Below are 24341 nucleotides of genomic sequence, written 5' to 3' on the forward strand. Positions count from 1 at the left end.
TTTTTCTAAGGGAAGAATGACTAAAAGCTAGAAAGATAAGAACTCCTCTCTCTTCCCAGACTTGTGACGAGTCACATTTTGATAACTGTCCTATGTCTGGGCTTGTGCGCCTGCGGATCCTTCTTAAACTCTGTGACTCCTATGCTGCCTCTGGAGTTCAGTTCTAGTGTCACCTGCTCTAAGAAGCTCCCTTTAACTGCCTGGCCTGGGCTTGGCATGTCTTCTCTGCCCTTCAGTATCTCCTCGGGCTTTTCTCCATGATGGCACTTGTCACACTGCAGTAGACTTGCCAACCCTTCCCTGTGAGACTCTGAGTTCCATCAGGGCATAAACAGTGTCTGCCTGCCAGCTTTGTGGCTCTAGCTACTATAAGATTTCTTGGGGCTCATTGCTTGACCAGTAGAAAAGATATTCTCAACCTTTTTTGACTGAGACCATTTGCCCAGAGCAAAAGATCCTACCATACCTGTTTGCATTCCCAATGGGAAAATAATTTCAATATTGAAATTCTAATTTTAATATTGAAATTACAATTTCAATATTAAACTCTAAATTCAATATTAAAATTCTAATTTTAATACTAAATAATGCATGCAATTTTAATCTTAAAATAATGACCTGTAAATTTGTAACTATAATCTATAAGCTTACAATAGTCACTTTATTCAGCCTAGCCAATTTAGGAGTTTTTTTTTTAAACATTTATTTATTTTTGAGAGAGAGAGGGTGGTGGAGAGAGAGAGAGAGAGAGAGAGAGAGAGAGCGAGCGAGCAGAGGAGGGGCAGAAAGAGAAGGAGGCATAGAATCCAAAGCAGGCTCCGGGCTCTGAGCTGTCAGCACAGAGCCTGACATAGGGTTCGAAATCACGAACCGTGAGATCATGACCTGAGTCGAAGTCAGATGCTTGATGGACTGAGTCACCCATGTTAGGAGCTTTTAAAGTTGTTTGAATTCATTAATGAATTGCCACTTTCATAGTATAGTTTATCACATGGGGGTCCCTCCAAAACTCATGCCCATTTTGGTCCCTTCTCCTTGAGTCTGGGCTGTGCCTACGATTTGCTTTAACCGAAGGAATGCAGAAGCGACATTGTGCCAGAGTCAGGTCCAAGCCTGAAGAAGGCCCAACAAGCTTCCGCTTTTGTGTGCTTGGGAGCACAGTGGAAGGCTTCACATTACCTGGAGGAGAAGTGAGCCACCTAGCTGATGGTAAAAACTAAAGCCCCCTCTGGGCGATCCCATTGAAGCCATTCCAGCCAGCATGCAGTCACTTACGCTGTCCTTGCTGTGCTGCCGGACATGGAAGACAAGAAGCTGTTTTGGATTTTACTGCCTTAATAGACATGATGTGGAGCAGAGATAAGCTGTCCCTGATGAGCTCTGTCTGAATTCCTGATGCACAGAATCATTCAGAACAGTAAAATCACTGTTGAGCCATTAGATTTGGAGGCAGTTAGTTATGTGGTCACAGATAACCAGGGCAACTACAGAAGCACTTTTGGGTGCACAGTACATATGTACCTGTTTAGCAAGAGAATATGCATGATTCAAGCTTGAACTGCAACCTGTTCATGTCTTAAAATCTAGTAATTGGGAAATTATAGGCCTAAAATATTTTTGAGGCAAGTGTATGTCACTACATGCTGTGAGGTTAACCAAATATCCTCCAAAAGCTAATATGATAATGATGAAGTTAAATGAACCCTAATTTCTAATTAAAAGGCAAGAATAGCAGTAGCCGAACACCACAACCAACTCAACGCAAGTCTGACACTGCAGGAAAGCAATGTCACTTTCCCGTAGGTCACAGGGTTCTAACCATCAAGCTGAGTGAGGAGGCAGTAAGTCGCTGAGTATTTAGAAGCAGCCAGACTCCACAGATAACTGAATTAGAGCTCCCTGGGGAACACAGTAAGGGGCTAATTTGAGTTTATGAACAGCAAATATGAGTAATCCCTAATAACTCATTTAATAAATTACCAGTGTATATTCCTTGTACAAACATAAAAATAGAAGTCTTGGGATTGTGTGCTACCTGTAACAACTTAGAGAGGACTTGCATTTAAGGACTTTGCATCTCATCTGCACCCTCAGACTACACATAAGAATCCCTGCTCTGGGGGCAGTGTGAAAATGTCAAGCTGGACAAAGCTGTCCAGGTGGTGGGGGGTGGGGGGGGGGGTTGCCGTGCAGGCTCCTGGGAGAAGCTGAGACCTGATACTCAAGGGGGGCTGCCTTTAGCACAGGCAGGCAGTGTCAGGCTGGGAGGCATTTACAGCCCAGGGGTATCATAGCTTGTGTGTGGGACACTTGTTCATTTAACTGTCCACCCGTTTCACACTTCACTCCAATAGTATGCCATAGCAGCAACCTCCATTTATAGACTACCACACATCTGGTGCTTTGCATGCTTCATCCGCAATAGCCACCAAACCCCGTGAGGGAGCTATTTTTTTATGCCCATTTTACAGCCCTAACAACAGTCCCAGAGTGATTCTCCCAAGTTCATCCATCAGTAAGTGCCAGAACTATTATTTGTACCCAAGTCTGTTTGGTCCCGAAGCCCATGGTCTTTCCTTTCATTATGAGACAATAAAACAAGTAAGTGCCGGGCCCTGTGTTAGGTGCTGATACCATCAATAAGCCAACTATGGAGGACATAAACCCTCATCCTCAAATTGGAAGGTAAACTGGAAGCCAGAGGAAAAACCTTGGCCTGCTCCTGGGAAGCCAATAAATAGTATTTGAGGAAAATAACTACATTATATTAAACATGAACACAGAATAGAACAGAATGTAAACTATGCAGGAAGCTTGAAGTAAAACATGAGACTTCAAAAAAACTTGCTCTGGCACTTGGGTCATCTCTGCTCTTTCCACGTAGGAGAATGTAGTCTTGGCTTTGCTGCTGGGGGAGCTACAGTGGAAATGCTGAAAAAATGGCCTCGCAAATAGCAACACCAAGACCTGATGTAGCTCCAGAGCTAAGGGATGTGAGGGGTGCTGGGGTGACGCAGGGAAAGGATCATGAGGAGAAATTACTACTTAGGGAAAATGACTCCTATCCGGTCTCAGGGGGCCTTCTTCCCAAAGCATTAAACACAAGTATGGCATTGAAATTACACCAGAATTTCAATCCTGGCTCTACCACTTGCAATTATGTGACATTAAACAAGTTGTTCTTCACTTCTAAATGAAAATAATAGGGGCACCTGGGTGGCTCAATTGGTTAAGTATCCAACTTCAGCTCAGGTCACAATTTCATGGCTTGTGAATTTGAGTACCACGTTGGGCTCTGTGCCGACAGCTCGGAGCCTGGAGTCTGCTTTGGATTCTGTCTCCCTCTCTCTCTGCCCCTCCCTCACTCACACTCTGCCTCTCTCTCTCTCTCTCTCTCTCAAAAATAAATAAACATAAAAAAAAAAGAAAATAATAATAATAGTAACACATGTTTCACAGGGGGTTGGTATGAGAATTATTTGTATAATGTTTACGAGAGTCATAGCAAGTACAATTTCCTAATAGTGGTTCTTCAGGCATGATCCTCACACAAGCAGTTACTGGCACTGCTGGGAACACGTAAGAAAAGAAAATTATTCGCACATACCATAGACCTACAGAAATTTAGGGTGGCCCCGTAATCTGTGTTTTACAGAGCCCTGGAGATTCCGACACATGCCAGTGTTTTGTAACCACTGCTTTACTTTAATGTAATGGACAGGACTGAGAGAAGCTTGGGATACCAGGAGCTATTCCTTCTTAAGAGGGCCCTAAAGTAAAGCAGTCAGATCTCTCGGTTCTACTTTCCTGAGATAGGAAAACATCACAGAGAAGCCAGAGCCCCATGATTGCCAGATGCCTGTTATCCTGCCTTAGTTACTAAAATTCTCATGTTATGATTTATATTCCCTACAGAATTTCCCCTTCTTTGCAATCTGGATCTGTGTTTCATATTCCTCCATTTTGTGCCAAATGTATCATCTGGAGAGGGCACAGAACAGATAACAGGCGTTCCCTACCATAAAGTGAAGGGCAAAACCCAACAAACAGAAAATCCTGAGAGGGTGAGAATATGACAACTCTATTTCATGGTGCAGTTCACTGCTGTGTCAGAAAGGAAACTGTCAAGAGCTGGGACACCACAAGACATGAGTATGCAGCTTGGCAGGTCTAGAAAAAGACAGACTGTAAAAACACACTATGGTGTGCTGCACGCTTGTGTTGGTGTATGTTAACAATAACCACGGACAAAACCACACCAAAGAGACAACATTTGTATTTGGAACAGTGTGTGAAACCACATTTAGCTTGGAAAGGCCCAGCAGATCAGGAGGAACTTGTGGTGAGCTGGGCCATGAGCATCCTCTATTTCATTCTTCTCTCCCTCCTCTGCTGCTTACCGCCTCACATTCTCTAATTCTCCTTTCTGTTTCTTTCCTCCCACTTCTTGCTCCCCAAGAAGCAAGAAACAACAGCTAAACAACAGCTGAACAACAGCTACTATTTATTGAGAATCTACTGCCTGTTCTACATGAACATAATCATCAAAATAATCTTTCAGAGGAAGAATTAGTATTGCCACCATATGTAGGATCAGATTCCTTGCAGGCAGCTGAGCCACCATTTAAACCCAAGTCAGCCTGAATGCAAAGCACATACTTCTGGTTTTCAGATGTAGGAAGATAATTAAAACCATTTCTAGATTGTAAACTGCCTGAGGATCAATTTTCTGGCTCATCTGAGGAGGCCAGGATTTTGTTTGTGGAAGGGTCTTCCTCCACCAACTTCATAGAATAACAATAAATGCATGGATAATCATGCAATAATAATTAAGCACCATGGACAACGGCACCCGGGGGTGCTTACACCTCATTCTGACTTCAGACTACATGTCCCTGCGTGGCCCTCTTCATTCCAGAGGTATCTATGCCCCAGTTTAAGAAACACCTCATATATAATAGCTAACCTTTACAACATGCCAGACTGTTGCAATTAATTTATGTGAATTATCTGGTTGACTACTCATAACAACCCTATGAGGAAGATGAAAATATCTTGCCTATTTTAAAGATGAGGAAACTGAAGCACAGAGTTTTAAGTAGCTTATCCTAGGTCATGTGGTTATTAACTGATGGATGCACGACTCAAATCCAGGTAATTTGATGCTGGAGGTTGTTCTTCACCAGTATGCCGCGTGACACAAGATAACAGGGGCACCAAAATCACACAGCAGTACTTGGTGTCAGAGAGTCATCAAGAAAATACAAATACATCTATAACAAATATATTTTAAAATATAAATAGTCTTATTTGAATAAAGCACAGAACCTAAAACATTTCATAGGGGACTCATGAATTCCAGTTTCAGAAATACCACAGTTTGATGGAGTTTTGGAAACTAGGAAGAAAGACACATTAATTTCCCAAGAAAATCAGAGAAGGTGGAGTGGTATGGCCTGGAGCCCTTGGGTCTACTGCTGGTTCTGACATTTGGTAGCCAGGTGACTATGGTCAACTGACTTCTACTCTCTAGGCCTCAAGTTCCTCATCTAGCAATTGCAGATAGTGGAGTCGTAATACTTAGGGTTCCTTCCAAGAGTAACTCCATTTTCCTTCCAGAAATGTTAGACACCAACTCTTTGCCATGACAGCATCTGTTGCCATCATTTTAGGCTGGGAGATGTCACTTGTTTTTATATTCATTTAAATTATACTTCATTGGATAGACACAATAGTAAGATACTACGGCCACAGTATCAAAACCAGGTAATATCCTTGTTGGTGAGAAAGCAAGAAAATTGAAACTCTCCAGCAGGGTTGGTATGGAAGTAAATTAGCCAATATAGCCCTATGTATCAATAGCCTCAAAATGTCCTTTTCCCTGTAATTTTATTTGTGGCCGAACTGTTCATAATAACAGAAATTCCAAACAATTTAAATGTCTCACAGTATGGGACTGCTAAATACATTTTGGTACATGCATCTAATTAAATACTCTGAAACCACTGAAATGCAGTAAAGAATTTTAAAAAATCAAATCCATGGAGAAATGTCTCATACAGATTAAATATCAACAGCCAAAATTTAGTTAAACTATTAAAACTACAACTATTTGTAATAGGTGCTGAGTTGTGCCAACCAGATCTTCTTTCGGGAAGAAGGATTTATTGCCCCAGCTATTTGAGAGTGCTGCTGGCACACAGCTCTTAGCTGTCAAACCTTTTTAGGAATTGCCTTAGCTGGAAAGAGTTGCCTTGCCTGAGGTCATGCCCCCTCTCTGGACAACCCACATCCAATTCCTGAATGATATGAAGGGGAGGGGTATAAAGGCCCAGTCTTCTCAGCCAAAGGAAAACAACCCAGCAGGGCCTTCCCAGTCCAATTTCTTCCTTTGCCAAATCCTGCTCTGTCCCTTCCCTTCCTCAAGTGGTGATCCCAAGAGCACTCCCTTTGAAACTAATAACCCTCCTGCACTGCAAGCTGCATCTCAGAATCTGTTCCCCAGGAAATTGGATCCACAACAACGTGGAAATTAAGGGGAAAAAGCCTACATATTAAGTAACTTCTTGCTTAAAAAGAAAATGAAAACATGGAAGTACTACATGTCAATTTAGGAAATATGCCATTTGGTTATAACAATGCTTAAAGGACATGTGTGGTCTTAAATGGATTTCTTATAAAACCAGAAAGATGGAAAAAGGTGAACTAAACCTCAGCCCAAGAAGCCAGAAAAGGAAGAAAAGAAATCTAAATAAAGCTGAGGAGGGCAGTACTAAAGGCTGAAAGTAATGGGCTTGTACCCAAAACAAGACAACTGGACAGTTCGTAAATAAGATCAAGAGTTCTTTTGGGGCCCCTGGGCGGCTCAGTTGGTTAAGCACCTGACTTTGGCTCAGGTCATGATCTTGCGGTCGGTGAGTTCGAGCCCCGCGTCGCGCTCTGTGCTGACAGCTCAGAGCCTGGAGCCTGTTTCAGATTCTGTGTCTCCCTCTCTCTGACCCTCCCCTGTTCATGCTCTGTCTCTCTCTATCTCAAAAATAAATAAACGTTAAAAAAAACTAAAAAAAAAAAAGCTCTTTTATTGTTTTGAAAAAAACCCAATAAAATAAATAATTCTTTAGGGGGAGAGAAAGAGAGAGGTAGAGAGAGAAAGACTGAGGTAGAGGATGGGGAAGGAGAGGGGAAGGAAGAAAGGGTGGAGAAGAAGGAGAAAAACTGGCAATATTAGGAATGCAAAAGGGGGCATAACTGTAAGTTAAAGAGATTTTATTAAATTATGAAAAAATAAGACCGCAACTTTATAGCACTACATGTGAAAAACAAGATGAGAAAATTCTGAGAAAACATAAATTATCAAAAGTGACTCAAAAAGTAGAAAAACCTGGGGCGCCTGGGTGGCTCTAGTCGGTTAAGCCTCTGACTTTGGCTCAGGTCATGATCTCACAGCTCATGAGTTCAAGCCCTGTGTCGGGCTCTGTGCTGACAGCTCAGAGCCTGGAGCCTGCTTCAGATTCTGTGTCTCCCTCACTCTCTGCCCTTCCCCCCCTCTCAAAAATAAATAAACATTTAAAAATTTTTTTTAAAAAAGAGGTACAAAATCCCGACTAGTCAATAACAGATGAAACTGAATCAATATTCAAAAGTCTACTTGCCCCACTCTCCTGGTCTAGACAATATTACAGTCAAGTTCTAAGAATCATCAAGGAACAGATAATTAATTATCTTACATAAGTTGTTCCAGATGTTAAGTTACAGTTTATTTTATGAGGCCAGTATAACCCAGTTACAAAAATGGAATAAGGAGAGCACAAATAAAAAATAAATTATAGACCAACCTCCTTACTAAATTAAGCAACTCCCACCATAAACCCCCCAGATTTGGTATACTATTAAAAGGACAATACATGGAGTTTATTTCAGGAAAGCAACGAGATAGATCCAAATTATAAAGCCTATATAATTCACTATATTAACACAATGAAAGAGAAATTCATATGAACATCTTAATAAATTCAGAAAAAATATTTGATAAAATTCAATACCTAAGTATGATGGAAAAGCAAATACACACACACACACACACACACACACACAGGAGGCACCTGGGTTGCTCACTCAGTTAAGCGTCTGACTCTTAATTTCAGCTCAGGTTATGATCTCAGGGTCATGAGACTGAGCCCTGTTTGAGATTCTCTCTCTCTCTCTCTCTCAACCCCTCCCTCTGCCCCTGCCTCTAAAAAAAAACGAAGGAAAGGAAAGGAAAGGAAAGGAAAGGAAAGGAAAGGAAAGGAAGGAAGGAAGGAAGGAAGGAAGGAAGGAAGGAAGGAAGGAAGGAAGGAAGGAAGGAAAGAAAAGAAAAGAAAAGAAAAGAAAAGAAAAGAAAAGAAAAGAAAAGAAAAGAGAAAAGAAAAGAAAAGAAAAAAAGACATCTCTAAGTGCATGAGAAGGTAAATGGAACATCCTTTACTTCACAATAGCTACTACCAAAACCCCACAGCAAACATCATACTTAAATGGCAAAGTATTAGAAGCACTGCCATTAAAATCAAGGACAAGATAAGGATGCACGTTATGATGTCTACTATTCAACAAACTACTAGAGGTCCTAGGCAATGCAATTAAATAAGAAATAAGAGGTGTACATATGAGAACAGAAAAGAGGAAGCTGTCATAATTTTTAAATGATAGGGTAGTATAAAAACCAAGAGAATGAAACAAACTATTAAGGAATTTCAACAAAGTAATTGTATATAAAATCAATATTTAAAAAATGAATTGCTTTCCTTCACACAAGCAATAGCCATTTAGAAAATATAGCATAATAGAAAAAGATCTCTTTCAAAATTTTAATGAAAAGTGGAATGTTCTCAGAAATTAATAAGAAATGTGCAAGACCTTTATGAAAAAATCTATAAAAATTTACTGAAGGACATAAAAGAAATTTTGAATAAATGGAGAAATCTATTATTCGTAGAAAGGAAGGTTCAAGTTAGATCTGGTACTTACTATGTATGTGACCTTGGAAAAATTTTTAAATCTTAATCTATCTGAGCCCTAGAGTCCTCATGTGTAAAATGAGAATAATGGAATCTCCCTTATAGTTATTGTGACTATCAGAAGTAACAATAGGAGTAAATAGAATTTTAAAAAACTCAGAATCTTCTGCAACATTTTTAATAGTCAAATATATGTATGCAATCTCAAAAAAGACATATGAAAGGATGTACACAAAATATCATAATTAATACCTCCAAGGAATAAAATTAGAAGTTGAGTTTCCAGTATCTGTAATGTTGTAATTATTTTAAAAAGGGGGATATATTATTTGTATAATTTTTAAAATATAAAGGAGATTCCTCTTTTCCCCACTATTTTGGTCGGCTTCTTTCTCTTTTCTCTGGCATAACCCAAATCAATCTTCTCAAAGTTTTCTTACATTGGTTAGAGATCGAAGAACATTGACTTGAAGATAGATGTACTTGAAGGTATTCATTCATACTACATATGGACGTGTATTGTGTGTGGGCTTATAGTATGAACAATGTGCATTGTATGTCTTTTTGTACTTTATGAGTACTGTATGTATATATGTGAATTTCAGTGTTTGTGAACTATGCATAGATGTATATACCACAGTTAAATACCCCTGAAATTTTCCTACACCAGAACTGTTATTCTGTACATCATAGTGTATTGTTTTTCAACTTGAAGTCCTGTTCTATCTTGTATTTATCTTTCCTATAAAGTTTGGTTAAAATAATGATGTTCAAAAGGCAATTATACTTGTACATTCACCCATCTCTTAGTATGTGTAAAATACTCTGCTAGGAGCTGTGGGGGCTTCAGAGATGAATAAGGAGTGATCTCAGTCTTCAGTGAACTGACGGTCCAAGAGGGATGCCACAAAGCTGCCATAAAAGGTATGGTCAGGCTGTATGAGCTAAGGGCTGTGGAGTTCAGAGACAGAAGAGCTCAGGGTACAATGATGCTCATGTGGTTGATTAAATGAATGGAGGAAAAGACTCTCATTTACTAAACACACCTGTCATGCTTAGATTGGGGACAGGAATGGCTGAAATCAAAACGTCAAGACTCCTTTTTGTTTGCTCGTTTGCTTGTTTTTGAGAGAGAGAGAGAGAGAGAGGTAGAGGGAGAGGGGAACAGAGGATCTGAAGCAGGCTCTTCACTGACAGCCCAGAGCCCAATGTGGGGCTCATAATCACAAACCGCAAGATCATGACCTGTGCTGAAGCTGGATGCTTAGCCAACTGAGCCACCCAGGCACCGCAAAATGTCAAGACTCCTAAACTAGGTCTAATTTAAGAGTTTCTTCATGCTATGAGATTATTTCTTACATTTTCAATTTCAATAAAAATTACAGTTAATGGATGCCTTAGCTCAAACTAATTAGGAGTGTACCATTTCATTTCCCCCATATCTTCCAAACTCATGAGTTCTCTTCATTTGTGTGTGTGTACGGGTTAGCAGTGGGTGAGATGTCAAGGGGCAAGGCCTGTGGGCTGTAAAGGGCTTCTCCTCCTGTTTTTTCACAATACAGGTTTCTGATGAGGAAAACAACGTGCCAACAGTATCCTACACCTGGAAATCTACATCCGTCAGAAAACAGAAAAGACTATCACCCTGGAGTCCAACAAACCCAAGTCCATACCTCACCCATGACATTTCCTGGATCTGTGGTCTTGAGCACATTAGTTACTCCTCCTTAATCTCTCTGAGCCCAAGTTTTCCCAGCTGGAAAATGGAAATAGTGGTATCACCTTATAGAGTAGGATTAGACATCATGAATAGAGACTTCCTAGCACACTGCCTGGCACATAATGCTCGATGGATGCCAACTGCCTTCCCTTCTTTATCAAATGCAGGCAATTGTGCCAACATTCCCTGATATCTTAAATAAGTGCCCTCATATAGTGGAGAAAGGGGTTTAAGATGAGAGAAGGTATGAATTTAGGGATGGAAGGGAAAGATGATGCTTTCAGAGCTAGCTGTTTTAAAAGATGAAACATTATGGGGTGCCTGGGTGGCTCAGTTGGCTAAGTGTCAACTCTTGATTCTGGCTCAGGTCATGATCTCACAGTTTGTGAGACTGAGCCCCACATCAGGCTCTGCACTGTTAATGCAGTTAGTGAGTGTTGCTTGGGATTCTCTCTCCCTCTCTCTCTGCCTCTCCCCGACTTGTGTATGCTCATTTGCTCTCTCTCTATCTCTCTCTCTTTCCCTCTCTCAAAATAAATAAACTTAACAAAAAGATAAAACATTATAAATTTTACCTTCACTGCTAAAACCAATTAGTCAATAAAGCAGAAGACTATGACATAGGGATTTTGTGGCAACTTTTGCTTGCAATGATTAGGAGTGACTGGATACATGAGCTGGATTGGGACACTGGGGGGGTTTGGAGAGAGCACAGAATTAGTCTTTTGGCTGAATGTATTTAATAAATCATCGCCCAATTGGAGAGGCTGGCCTCCCCGGGTGAATCACTCAACTAGACAAAAATACCCGACAGAAATCAGCCCCCACTAAAGAAGAAGAAGAAAGAAAAAAATCATTTGATTTGATTGACATTGTTTTGAACAGAGCGTGAAATAACACGCTGAGCTTAGTTTGGTCAGAAAGACATCCTGTTGCTGATGAAATCACATGCATTTATTCAGTCCTCCAACCATTTCCTAGGTGTGACTTTTAAATATATAAATAGATCTACTCTCAAACTTATCTTCCTCCTACCTCCACCTCCAAAATGAAATAACACAGACTTTCTTCACTTTTTCAATGGAAATGTCATTCTCCACATTCAGTGGGCTTGATAATGGGTATTATTTACCTTCGACCTCCTTCCTCCTCCCAAAATTTCAATACCAAATCAGAAACCAACTTAGCAATTCTTTTATATTATTTCTCAGCTCTGTTCCTTTCTTGTGATGGTACCCCCAATTTCTGAGTAATTGGCTCCATCTTTGATCTTTATAATTGCCTCCCTCCATTTCAGCCCTCTCTGCGCTTGAGTCCTTTACCCTACAAAACCCACCAGTTTCAATTATCTACTTTCTCAAGAACCAATACTTGCCTCTTACTGACTACCAGTTTGTGTTAAACTGCTTTTTCCAAGCATTCAAAGTCCTTTCTCATCTAATCTGAACTGATCTCCCACTAGTTTTAGGCAGACAGTGAAAAACCTGGGAAGAGAGATGATGATGTCATCCACTCTTTCTGCTAACAGTCGGGATTCTGGGACAAAAAGGAAGCAAACAGTGTCAATACTGGCTATCACTTTCTGGGCTACGATTCACCATATGCTCAATCTTCTACCTCCTCAGTGCGGGGGGCATGGATCTCCCTACAGGCTGACAGGGAAGGGGATTGAAGAGCCGGGATAATACCATGAATATGTCCAAAGTGTGGAACTACTGGTAAAACAAAAACAAGCAGGAGAGGGGACATGCTTGGTGACAAATACACCAAGTGTTGTACTTGGTGTACTTGTACACCTGTGTTGTATACAACACAGGCACATGTGGTTACAAAGAGTACTAGAAGCTGTATTTATGCACTGACATGTATCCATGGTCACATGGCTTTGGATCCAAAATTGGTTTATAATGGGGATTCATGTCTCTGAAGACAGAGCACCTAGGATATCTCATGACTGAGCAGAAAAGGATGAGGAACATATGTTATATCATTGTGAGGATTTTCGACAGGCCACTTGGCCACAAGAAGGAAATGGAGGGTGCATTCCTAGCCACCACTGTTCTGGCACAAGGGAAGCTGGAGCACAGAAAGGGAACCTGTACTAACTGAATGTCTGCGGAAAGGCTCATTTGGCTAAAAGCAGAGAATCAGACTGGTGTTTTTTTATTTCCCTTGTTGACATGGAGTAAAGAAATTTAATTGAATAATGTCCTCTGGACCTCATTCTGCCCAACAGATTTTCCTCGCGTTTTCAACAGAAATGTCATTCACCACATTCAGGGGGCTTGATAATTGGTATTATTTACCTTTGACCTCCTTTCTCCTCCCAAAATTTCAATACCAAATCAGAAACGAACTTGCTAGGTGAAGTAGGCCTAAGAGACATCTTGAGAGAAAGAAATACTCCTAACTCAGAGGTCATGATTGTCAAAGAGAAATCTGGTTGTAAAAAAATAAAAAAAAAAAAAAGCCAAGAATGCTAAATTTACACAAGAGGAAAAAGGAATGATTCTTAAATAAATAAAAGTGCCTGTAAGACTAATGCATGGGTTCATATCTGAAAAGGACACCTAGAAATAAAGAAAATGCATACAATCATGGAACATATCGGGGGTAGGAGTCAACATGGGGGAGAAACAGAGGGACCCAAAGTTCCCTCATCCCTCGAACACAGCAGTATTGAGGCCAGAAGACTTGGAATTCTAGGAATCTGGGCTACAGATTGACAGAAACATCTCTAGGAGCCCAGGGGGACAACTTGGGGGGCCATAGGTGCATGACTGCAAACTGGGAGAGATAAAACAGGAAGCCTAGGCATGGCAGAGAGGGATCCCCTTCTGTGGAGAGACAAAAGGAAGAGAAAGAGAGGCTGTGGAAGGGTAGGATTATATTTGGACAAGAGAAAAACCATGGACTGGGGAATGGAAAAAACGGAGAAAGAACCAATTTCTATCTCATTCTAGGCTTATGAGGCTTTCTCAGGACTGGGGCCAGCCACCCTGTTTGCGTGCCTGGGGAGGAGGGGAGCCAGCCCAGGGCTCAAGCAGCGAGCTCAGAGGTGCAGTCAGAGAGAGCAGTCCCCTCCTTTGAGTGTGGTAGGAAGAAGGCATATAGCCGCTCCAAGGACAAAAGACCCTGCAGGTGCCCGCCAGCCAGAGGCCCTTTGTCAGCTGGCTGGGTGAAGTGACACTACTCCAGAATTGGGGTGCTCAGAGTGGGATCCTTTAAGACATCCGGGTTTGAATCCATCAGAGCGCCTGGGAGGTGCGGGAGACTGTGGACCAGGTAAAACTGGCCCCCTCGCGCCTGTGCAGCACTGTGAGGATGGTCTGAAGACAGTGGTATGGGACACCCGATCCGGGTAGGAGAGACTGGGGTGTTGCCAGTTTTCTTCCCATCACCAACAAGGTGGGGCTTCAGGGGACAGGACAATGGTCCACAGTGGAGGCAGAACCTGTCTACACCAAACCACACCCCTCCATGCCTGTAACTGCTATCTACCAAAATGAGACTGACACTGCCCGAACCAGACAGTCCCTCCTCCAGACCAGCGCAGCCACTGGTTCCTAGGCACCATCAAATATCAGTAAAGCAGTTTTGCATTTTTCTGATTTGGTTCTTGGTCCATTCTTACTTTGGGGTGTGTGTGTGTGTGTGTGTGTGTGTGTGTGTGTGTGTGTGTGTGTGTATTCCTTCCCTTTTTTCCTCATTTCTTCCCTTCTCTATTCTGGTTGTTTGGTTTGTTTAAGCAGACATTTTTTAATCTATTCTTTTTACCCTTTTTCTGTATCTCTTTTTTTTCTTTATTTTCCTCTCTCCCTCTCTCTGGATTAAGCAGTATAGTTTCTCTGATTCTCTGCCTGGTCAATTTTTTTTCTTCTTTTCTTTTTTCCCACTCCTGTCATTTTTCCCCTTGTATGGGATAAGGCTTCTTCCACCACCCCCTCCTTCTTATATTTTTTCCAGGGTTACTTCAATGAGCAAATCAAAGCACATCTGGTGGAAGGTCCAAACCACCATTAAGACTAGGGAGATAAAGCAACCAGAGTCACAACAGAGAGCACACAACACATTCCAAAACACCTCCTGAAGGGCCAGGCCCTGGACAGTGTATGACCCCTTTTTAATATAGTAGTGCTCACAGGTGCAGGACACATAACAAGCTATTAAAACACATAAAGGACAGAAAACTAGCCAAAATAACAAAAGGGAAGAATTCTCCTCAAAAGAAATTCCAGGAAGGAATGACAGCTAGAGAGTTGACCAAAACAGATATAAACAATATATCTGATCAAGAATTTAGAATAATGGTCATATGATTAATAACTGGGATTGAAAAAAGCATAGAAGACAACATAGAATCTATTGCTGCAGAGATCAAGGAACTAAGAAATAGTCACAACAAATTAAGAATGCTGTAAATGAGGTGTAAAATAAACTAGATGCAGTAACAGCAAAGATGGAGGAAGCAGGGGGAGAATAAGTGAAATAGAAGATAAAATTATGGAAAATGATGAAGTTGAGAAAAAGATAAGAAAATACTAGACCACAAGAAGAAAATTATAGAACTAAGTGATTCAATAAAATGTAATAATATCTGTATCATAGGAGTTTCAGAAGAAGAAGAAGAGAAAGAGGCAGAAGGTTTACTTGAACAAATTATAGCTGAGAACTTCCCTAATCTGAGGAAGGAAGCAGACATCCAAATCTGGGAGGCACAGAGAACTCCCTTCAGATTCAACAAAAATAGGTCTTCTCCATGGCATATCATGGTGAAACTGGCAAAAGACAAAGATAAAGAGAAAATTCTGAAAGCAGCTAGGGACAAATGGGCCTTAATCTACAAGGACAGACACATAAGGGTAGTAGCAGAACTGTCCACTGAAACTTGGCAGGCCAGAAAGGAGTGGCAGGAAATCTCCAATGTGTTGAATAGGAAAAATATGCAGCCAAGAATCCTTTAGCCAGCAAGCCCGTCATTCAGAATAGAAGGAGAGATAAAAGCTTTCCCAGACAAACAAAAACTGAAGCAGTTCATGACCACTAAACCAGCCATGCAAGGGACCCTAAGGGAGACTCTGTGAGTGAAATGCTGCAAAGACTACAAAGGTCCAGAGACATCACCACAAACATGAAACCTACAGATAACACAATGACACTAAATCCTTATCTTTCAATAATAACTCTGAATATAAATGGACTAAATGCCCCAACCAAAAGACATAGGGTATTAGAATGGCTTAAAAAACAAGATCCATCTATATGCTGTCTACAAGAGACTCACTTTAGACCTGATGACAACTTCAGATTGAAAGCGAGGGGATAGAGAACCATTTATCATGTTACTGGAAGTCAAAAGAAAGTTGGAGTAGCCATTTTTATATCAGACAAACTAGATTTTAAAATAAATACGTGGAAGGAAGTATCCAAATGTATAAATCAATTAATCACAAACATCAGCAATCTTATTAATAAGAATATGGTAACTGCAGGGGACTCCATTTACAGCAATGTACAGATCACCTAGGCAGAAAATCAATAAAAAAACAATGGCCTTGAATGATACACTGGACCAGATGGACTTGACAGATATATTCAGAACTTTTCATCCAAAACCAGCAGAATACACATCCTTCTTGAGTGACACGGAACATTGTCCAACACAGATCACATACTGGGTCACAAAACAGCCCTCAATAAATATAAAAGAATTGAGATCATGCCGTGCATATTTTCAGATCACAATGCAATGAACTTGAAATCAACCACAAGAAAAAATTTGGAAAGCCTCCAAATGCATGGAGGTTAAAGAACATCCTACTAAAGAATGAATGGGCCACCAGGCAATTAAAGAAGAAATTAATAAATATATGGAAGCAAATGAAAATGAAAACATGACAATCCAACCCCTTTGGAATGCAGCAAAGGCAATCCTAAGAGGAAAATACATTGCAATCTAGGCCTATCTCAAGAAACAAGAAAAACCCCAAAACTTAACAGCACACCTAAAGGAACTAGATGAAGAACAGCAAAGAAACCCCAAGGCCAGCAGAAGAAGAGAAATAATAAAGATAAGAGCAGAAACAAACAATATAGAATCTATAAAAACCCCCACAGTAGAACAGATCAATGAAACCAAGAGCTGGTTTTTTGAAAAAATAAACAAAATTGATAAACTCCTAGCCAGACCTCTCAAAAAGAAAAGAGAGAGGATGCAAACAGATAAAATCACAAATGAAAATGGACTTATCACAACCATTCCCTCAGAAATACAATAATCAGAGAATACTATGAAAAATTAAATGACAACAAACTGGACAAATTCTTAGACACCTACACACTACCAAAACTCAAATGAGAAGAAATAGAAAATTTGAACAGACCCATAACTAGTGAAGAAATTGAATCAGTTATCAAAAATCTCCCAACAAATGAGTTCTGGGCCAGATGGCTTCCCAGGGGAATTCTACCAGACATTTAAAGCAGAGTTCATACCCCCCCTTCTCAAGCTATTCCAAAAAATAGAAACAGAAGGAAAGCTTCCGGACTCATTCTATGAAGCCAATATTACCTTGATTCCCAAACCAGACAGAGACCCCATAAAAAAAGGAGAATTATAGGCCAATATCCCTGATGAACATGGATGCAAAAATTCTCAACAAGATACTAGCAAATCGAATTCAACAGTATATTAAAAGAATTACTCACCATGATCAAGTGGGATTCATTCCTGAGGTGCAGGGCTGGTTCAACATTTGCAAATCAATCAATGTGATACATCACATTAATAGAAGAAAGGGTAAGAACCATATGATCCTGTCAATAGATGCAGAAAAAGTATTTGACAAAATACAACATCCTTTCTTAGTAAAAACCCTCAAGAAAGTTGGGATACAAGGAACATACCTTAACATCATAAAAGCCATATATGAAAACCCCATAGCTAATACCATCTTCAATGAGGAAAAACTGAGAGCTTTCGCCCTGAGATCAGGAACATGACAGGGATGTCTACTATCACCACTGTTGTTTAACATAGTGTTGGAACTCCTAATCTTGGCAATCAGACAACAAAATGAAATAAAAGGCATCCAAATTGGCAAAGAAGAAATCAACCTTCCACTTTTTGCAGATGACATGATACTTTACATGGAAAACCCGAAAGACTCCATCAAAAAGCTGCTAGAACTGATAGATGAATTCAGCAAAGTCACAGGATACAAAATCAATGTACAGAAATCAGTTCATCAAAAATGAAGCAACAGAAAGAGAAATCATGAAATTGATCCCATTTACAATTGCACCGAGAACCATAAACTACCTAGGAATAAACCTAACCAAAGATGTAAAATATCTGTATACCGAAAACTGTAGAAAACTTATGAAAGGAATTGAAGAAGACACAAAGAAATGGAAAAACATTCCATGCTCATGGATTGGAAGAACAAATATTGTTAAAATGTCAATGCTACCCAAAGCAATCTACACATTCAACACAATCCCAATCAAAATTGCACTGGCATTTTTCTGAGACCTAGAACAAACAAGCCTAAAATTTGTATGGAATCACAAAAGACCCCAAATAGGCAATGTAATGTTGAAAAAGAAAACCAAAGTGGGAGGCATCACAATCCCAGCCTTTAGCCTCTACGACAAAGCTGTAATCATCAAGGCAGTATGGTATTGGCACAAAAACAGACACATAAACCAATGGAATGAGTACAGAACTCACAACTGGACTCACAAATGTATAGCCAACTAATCTTTGACAAAGCAGGAAAGAGTATCCAATGGAAAAAAGACAATCTCTTTAGCAAATGGTGCTGGGAAAACTGGACAGCAACATGAAGAAGAATGAAACTGGACCACTTTCTTACACCATACACAAAAGTAAACTCAAAATGGATAAAAGACCTAAATATGAGACAGTAAACCAAACCCTGGAGGAGAAAACAGGCAACAACCTCTTTGACCTCAGCCACAGCAACTTCTTACTTGACATGTCTCCAAAGGCAAGGGAAATAAAAGCAAAAATGAACTATTGGAACCTTGTCAAGATAAAAAGCAAAGGAAACAATCAACAAAAATAAAAACAACCAATGGAATGGGAGAAGATATTTGCAAATGACATATTGGATAAAGGGTTAGTACAAAATCTATAAAGAACTTAACAAACTCAACACCCAAAAAACAAATAATCCAGTGAAGAAATGGGCAGAAGACATGCATAGACACTTTTCAAAAGAAGATACCCAGATGGCCAACAGACACATGAGAAGATGCTCAACATCACTCATCATCAGGGAAATACAAATCAAAACCACAATGAGATACCACCTCACACCTTTCAGAATGGCTAAAATTGACAACTCAGGAAACAAGAGATGTTGGCGAGGATGTGGAGAAACAGCAACCCTCTTGCACTGTTGGTGGGAATGCAAACTGGTGCAGCCACTCTGGAGAACAGTGTGGAGGTTCCTCAAAAAATTAAAAATAGAATTACCCTATGACCCAGCAATAGCACTATTAGAAATTTATCCAAAGGATACAGGAATACTGATTTATAGGGGCACATGTACCCCAATGTTTATAGCAGTGTTTTCAATGATAGCCAAATTATGGAAACAGCCCAAATGTCCATCAACTAACGAATGGATAAAGAAGATGTGGTTTATATATACAATGGAATACTACTTGGCAATGAGACAGAATGAAATCTTGCCATTTGCAACAATGTGGATGGAGCTGGAAGGTATTATGCTAAGTGAAGTAAGTCAGAGAAAGACAGATATCATATGTTTTCACTCAAATGTGGAATTTGAGAAACTTAACAGTGTCGCAGACTATGAGTCTGGAGTTCTCTCTTGTCCAGCAAGAGAGAAGACACAGAATTGAATATGAGAGAGCTAATGTCCAGGAGGAGACAAGAGTCCCGAACAGGGGTTTCGTCTCTTTATTGAGCTCACAAGATATTGCCGACATGGTGAATGTGAAGAAAACAAGACCTTACATACGTGAACGTGGAGACAACAATCAGAGAGTAATCATTAACTTGTATAAAAAGCAAAAGGTCGGGGGGACAAGTGGAGTTTGTGATCAAAGTACAATAGTATACTGGCATCAGATGGAAAGTACTTGTGATCCCATTACAATATCTCGCTAGCTAACCTCGGGCGTTTTTGCCCCGTGGTGGCAGCTTTCCTCCCTAAGCTTTTTTCCAACTCATTTATGTAAGTAGAACCTATTTCCCCCACAAACAGAAGGCCATGGGGGAAGGGAAGGGGAAAAAATAGTTTCAAACAGAGTGGAAGGCAAACCATAAGACTCTTAAAAATAGAGAACAAACTGAGGGTTGATGGGGGGGTGGGGAGGGTGGGGAAGAGGGGAAAACGGGTGATGGGCATTGAGGAAGGCACTTGTTGGTATGAGCACTGGGTGTTGCATGTAAGCGATGAATCATGGGAAACTACTCCTGAAGCCAAGAGCACACTGTATACACTGTATGTTAGTTAACTTGACAATAAATTAAATTAAAAATAATAAACAATAAAATATATTAAAAATCATGCAATATATAGAAAGATGGTACAAATTTATACAAATTACATCATGAAAAAATAGCTCAGAATGATCTGAAATTACTAATACAAACAGCAACAACAAAAACCACTATATTGGCAAAAAAAAAAAATTTGGATGAAGTTTGGGAAGTGGACTGAGTGGACTGGTTAATTTCTGAACGATAAGAGCAAAGAACAGTTTGGTCTATTGCTTAGGAACAAGGATGACCAGGAGAACTTTCAGTGGTTACTGAACCACTTTTATTGATCTCTGAAGAATTTTGGAGAACAACAACAGCAATAATAAGAAGCCAAAGGTCTAAAAACAAGCTTATTTAATCTTATTTTCATTAGCAAAAAAGTGGAAGAATACAGATTCTACAAACTACAAATAGTGTGACCATAATATTAATCTTAGCCAAGAATCCAAATCATATTTTAAAATGATTTTAAAATAAAAATCACAAATAATTCCACTACCAACTACAACCAGAATTAACATTTGGCTGTAAATTCTTTCTAGAATTTCCCCATGAATAGATGCATGCCCTTCTTTTGTTTTTAGGTTTTGACCTTTTTATCTCTTTTTTACTCCTTTCACTTAACAGAATATGGTGACTATTATTTGGTGTTACTAAACATTCTCTTACATATAATATCGTTTTCCATGGCTACATAGTACATTCTACACATACATATTTCATTATATAAATGAACCATAATTTATGAATTGTCCCCCATTTTATTTTTATTACTCATTTCTAATATTTAGATACTATGACCGTTATTATTTCTGCTTTGAGGAATTTCCTGAGGTTTTATCTGTAACCTAATATACAACTGATTTTTGTAAATGTTCTTTGAACCCTGAAAAAAATTTTCATTCTCTGTATTTTGGATATTATGCAGCATATATTCAACGTCTTTTTTTCCTTAATTTTTTTAATGTGTATCTTTGAGAGACAGAGAAAAACAGAGCATAAGCAGGGGAGGGTCAGAGAGAGGGAGACACAGAATCTGAAGCAGGCTCCAGGCTCTGAGCTGTCAGCACACAGCCCAACGCCAGGCTTGAACTGAAGGACTGCAAGATCATAACCTAAGCCAAAGTCAGACGCTTAACCAACTGAGCCACCCAGGCACCCCTCAATCTCTTTTTTTTTTTACATGTTTATTTATTATTATTTTTTTGAGAGAGAGACACAGAACACAAGCAGGAGAAGGGTAGAGAGAAAGGGAGACACAGAATCTGAAGCAGGCTCCAGACTCTAAGCTGTCAGCACAGAGCCCAACGTGGGTCTTGAACCTACAAACTGCAAGATCATGACCTGAGCCGAAGGCGGACGCTTAACCCACTGAGCCACCCAGGCACCCTGTAATTATTCAATCTTCATTCAGTATTCATTATATTATACAATTCCTGTATTTATATTATTTCTTGTTTGGTTGGTTGGTATATGAAAGCCTGAGCGTGGCATTTTAAAATCTTTCACCACTAGCATAGTTTGGGTGCAACGTCAGTTAATGCAATCAACATTTATTAATGCATATATTTCCATGACAGTATATCTGCACTGCGAATTGGACTCTTTGTTTAGATAAAACAACCCTCATTGCCTTATTTAATGATCCTTGTCTTAGCTGCATTTTGTCTTCTATCAATGTCATGGCTTCTGCTTTCATGTTTGTTGCATCTGCCTGCTACCCTGTCTCAGCATTTTATTTTTAATCTTTGCACATCATTGTATTTCGGGGATGAACATGGTAAATAACATATGGTTGAACTTTATTTTCTGATACAAGATGAAGACCTTTATTAAAAATGGGTTATTTAGGGGCACCTGGGTGGCTCAGTCCGTTGGGCGTCTGACTCTTGATTTCAGCTCAGGTCATGATCCCGGGGTCATAGGATCAAGCTCCCCCATCCCCATTGGACTCCACACTGAGCCTGCTTAAGATTCTCTATCTCCCTCTCCCCAGTTCACACCCTCTTTCTCTAAGAAATTTTTAAAAATATATTTTAAAGCGACCACTTGTAAGCTGTTGTAAATAGGTATTGAAATTCATCATTTTCATGGCCCTTTTAATTTTCAATGCTTCCTTGCCATCTCCTTTATTTTCTGTCTTGTTTCATATGCACTATGTTTTCTTAGACCCCTGGGTTTGGAAGACAGATTAGTGGAAAAAGAAATTCTATAACTATTATTTTTTAAAATTAAATGTCAAGAACAGAATGACTCTCATAGTTGAACCAAGGATTTCAGAACATTTTATTGTCATTGTCCCATCCTTTTCCATAGACTCCAGACAAACACCAGTCTTTTCAGGCTTTTAAAGTTGTCATCTGGGGCTTTAAATCCCAACTTGTTGTCTCATAAATTTTTGTGACAATGCATACCTTCTCTTTGAATATATTTTACTTTTGCATAAAGTTTTATTTTTTCTTTTTTTGAGAGACAGCATATGCACGCATTTGAGCGGGTGAGAAGCAGAGGGAGGAGAAAGAGAATATTAAGCAGGCTCCACAACTTGGGCTCGATCTCATGACCATGAGATCATGACTTACACCAAAATCTAGAGTTGGAGGCTTAACTGACTGAGTCACACAGGCGCCCCTGCGTACAATTTTAAAACTGGATTCACAACAATAATTTAGACATCTCTTTTTAAATTGGCTTCAGTGCTAATTGCCTATCTTTTATAACATTACTTTCTCCAAATACTTGATTTGATTTTCAGTAAAACGAACTGTGCTCATTGGTTGCACCTAATAGGTTTTAACCTTATTGGGTTTTAGTTTCCTTGCAATCCCTCCATATTTCATTTGCATTTTTGCATACCATATTTCATTTTCATCTCTGCCTGTTCTCATTCTCTTCTGATTTGTAAAAGCCACGGTTCCTTGCCCTCTTAAGAGCATTCCAGTCTCCTAAAATATTCTTTTAGATCCAGCTGGAAGAGTTCATTTATTTTCATTCTGTATGCTATTCTTTGCACCCTTCTCTTGCATTTTCCTTAGTTCCTTTCTGTTTTACTCTTTACTCATTCTTAGAGAAGGAAGCATTCTACAGATTTGATGCTTATCAAATAACAGGTCCTGGATCTTCTCACCGAATGCTAAATTAACAGTGGCAGGTAGATATGCACACGTCTCAGGTGACATCAGGTTTCCAGAATACATTATCCTAGGGTAACTCTACTTGAATTTTATTTTCCTCTTAGTGCTAAGACAATTTCTACTTTTTGGAATTATCACAATACTTCACAAAATGATCAAAACTTCTCAACATTTCATAAGCATCTTAATAGATCTATATTCTTTATTCATGAATGTGAAATCCAATATATATCCATTGCATCAATTCCTTATATCCTTAAAATTCTTTACATACTCACTTGTCATCACTCAACAAGTGACATACTCACTTGTTGAAGATTGATAGAGATAATTTGCCACTGCAGTTGTTTTGACAATTTTTATTTATTTTAATATTTATGTTTTAGAATAAAAATATTCATGGGTGATATGCCTTCTAACAAATTATATCTCTTAGCGACAGTTAATGCATCATTTAATGTTTCCTGCATTAAATTCTATTTTGTCTAATCTTAATATTGCTCTCCTTTCTTTCTTTGGTTTGCATTTTCCTGGTATATTTATACTCTTTCCTTTTTTTTTTTTTTTTAATCCTTTCTGTCCCACTTTGTCTTAAACAGCATATATTTAGAATCAGTTTTTGCCCGATCCATGTCTCTTTGTCTTTTAATAGAAATGATTAAGCCATTCACACTTAATGTGATAACATATTTGACCTCACTTCCATCATCTTATTTTGTACTTTCTTTTTTTATATACCCTTGCTATTTTCTTTATTAGTTGTTATCTTGGCCATACCATTCCAAATCTTTCTCCTAATTTTAAAGTTAAACACCCCATTTGTAGTCCTATATTCATCTACTCTCTTACTTAAAAATGTATTTAGTAATTGATACCTCTCACAGCACAAAATGAGAACTTTAGTATTTCAAGTGTTTTTTTCCCCCTGGAGTAATCTCAGTTTTTAGACC

General features: G+C 39.3%; 1 protein-coding gene across 10 annotated transcripts in view; it reads right to left on the reverse strand.

Annotated features, from left to right (window-relative positions):
- Positions 1-24341, reverse strand: part of DGKG (diacylglycerol kinase gamma) — a 216274-nt gene that overhangs the window by 178140 nt on the left and 13793 nt on the right. Inside the window, exon 1 of one of the 10 annotated variants that reach the window (XR_015240171.1) lies at positions 17425-17533. The exons of the other annotated variants lie outside the window; for them this stretch is intronic. The gene's annotated coding sequence lies outside the window, so the exon portion shown is untranslated. Of the gene's footprint in view, positions 1-17424; positions 17534-24341 lie in introns of those variants that run through there. 10 annotated transcript variants of the gene reach the window in all.

Source organism: Puma concolor, chromosome C2 (assembly GCF_028749965.1).
Source record: "Puma concolor isolate L17-30 chromosome C2, mPumCon1.1.hap2, whole genome shotgun sequence".
In the NCBI taxonomy this organism is placed as follows: domain Eukaryota; kingdom Metazoa; phylum Chordata; class Mammalia; order Carnivora; family Felidae; genus Puma; species Puma concolor.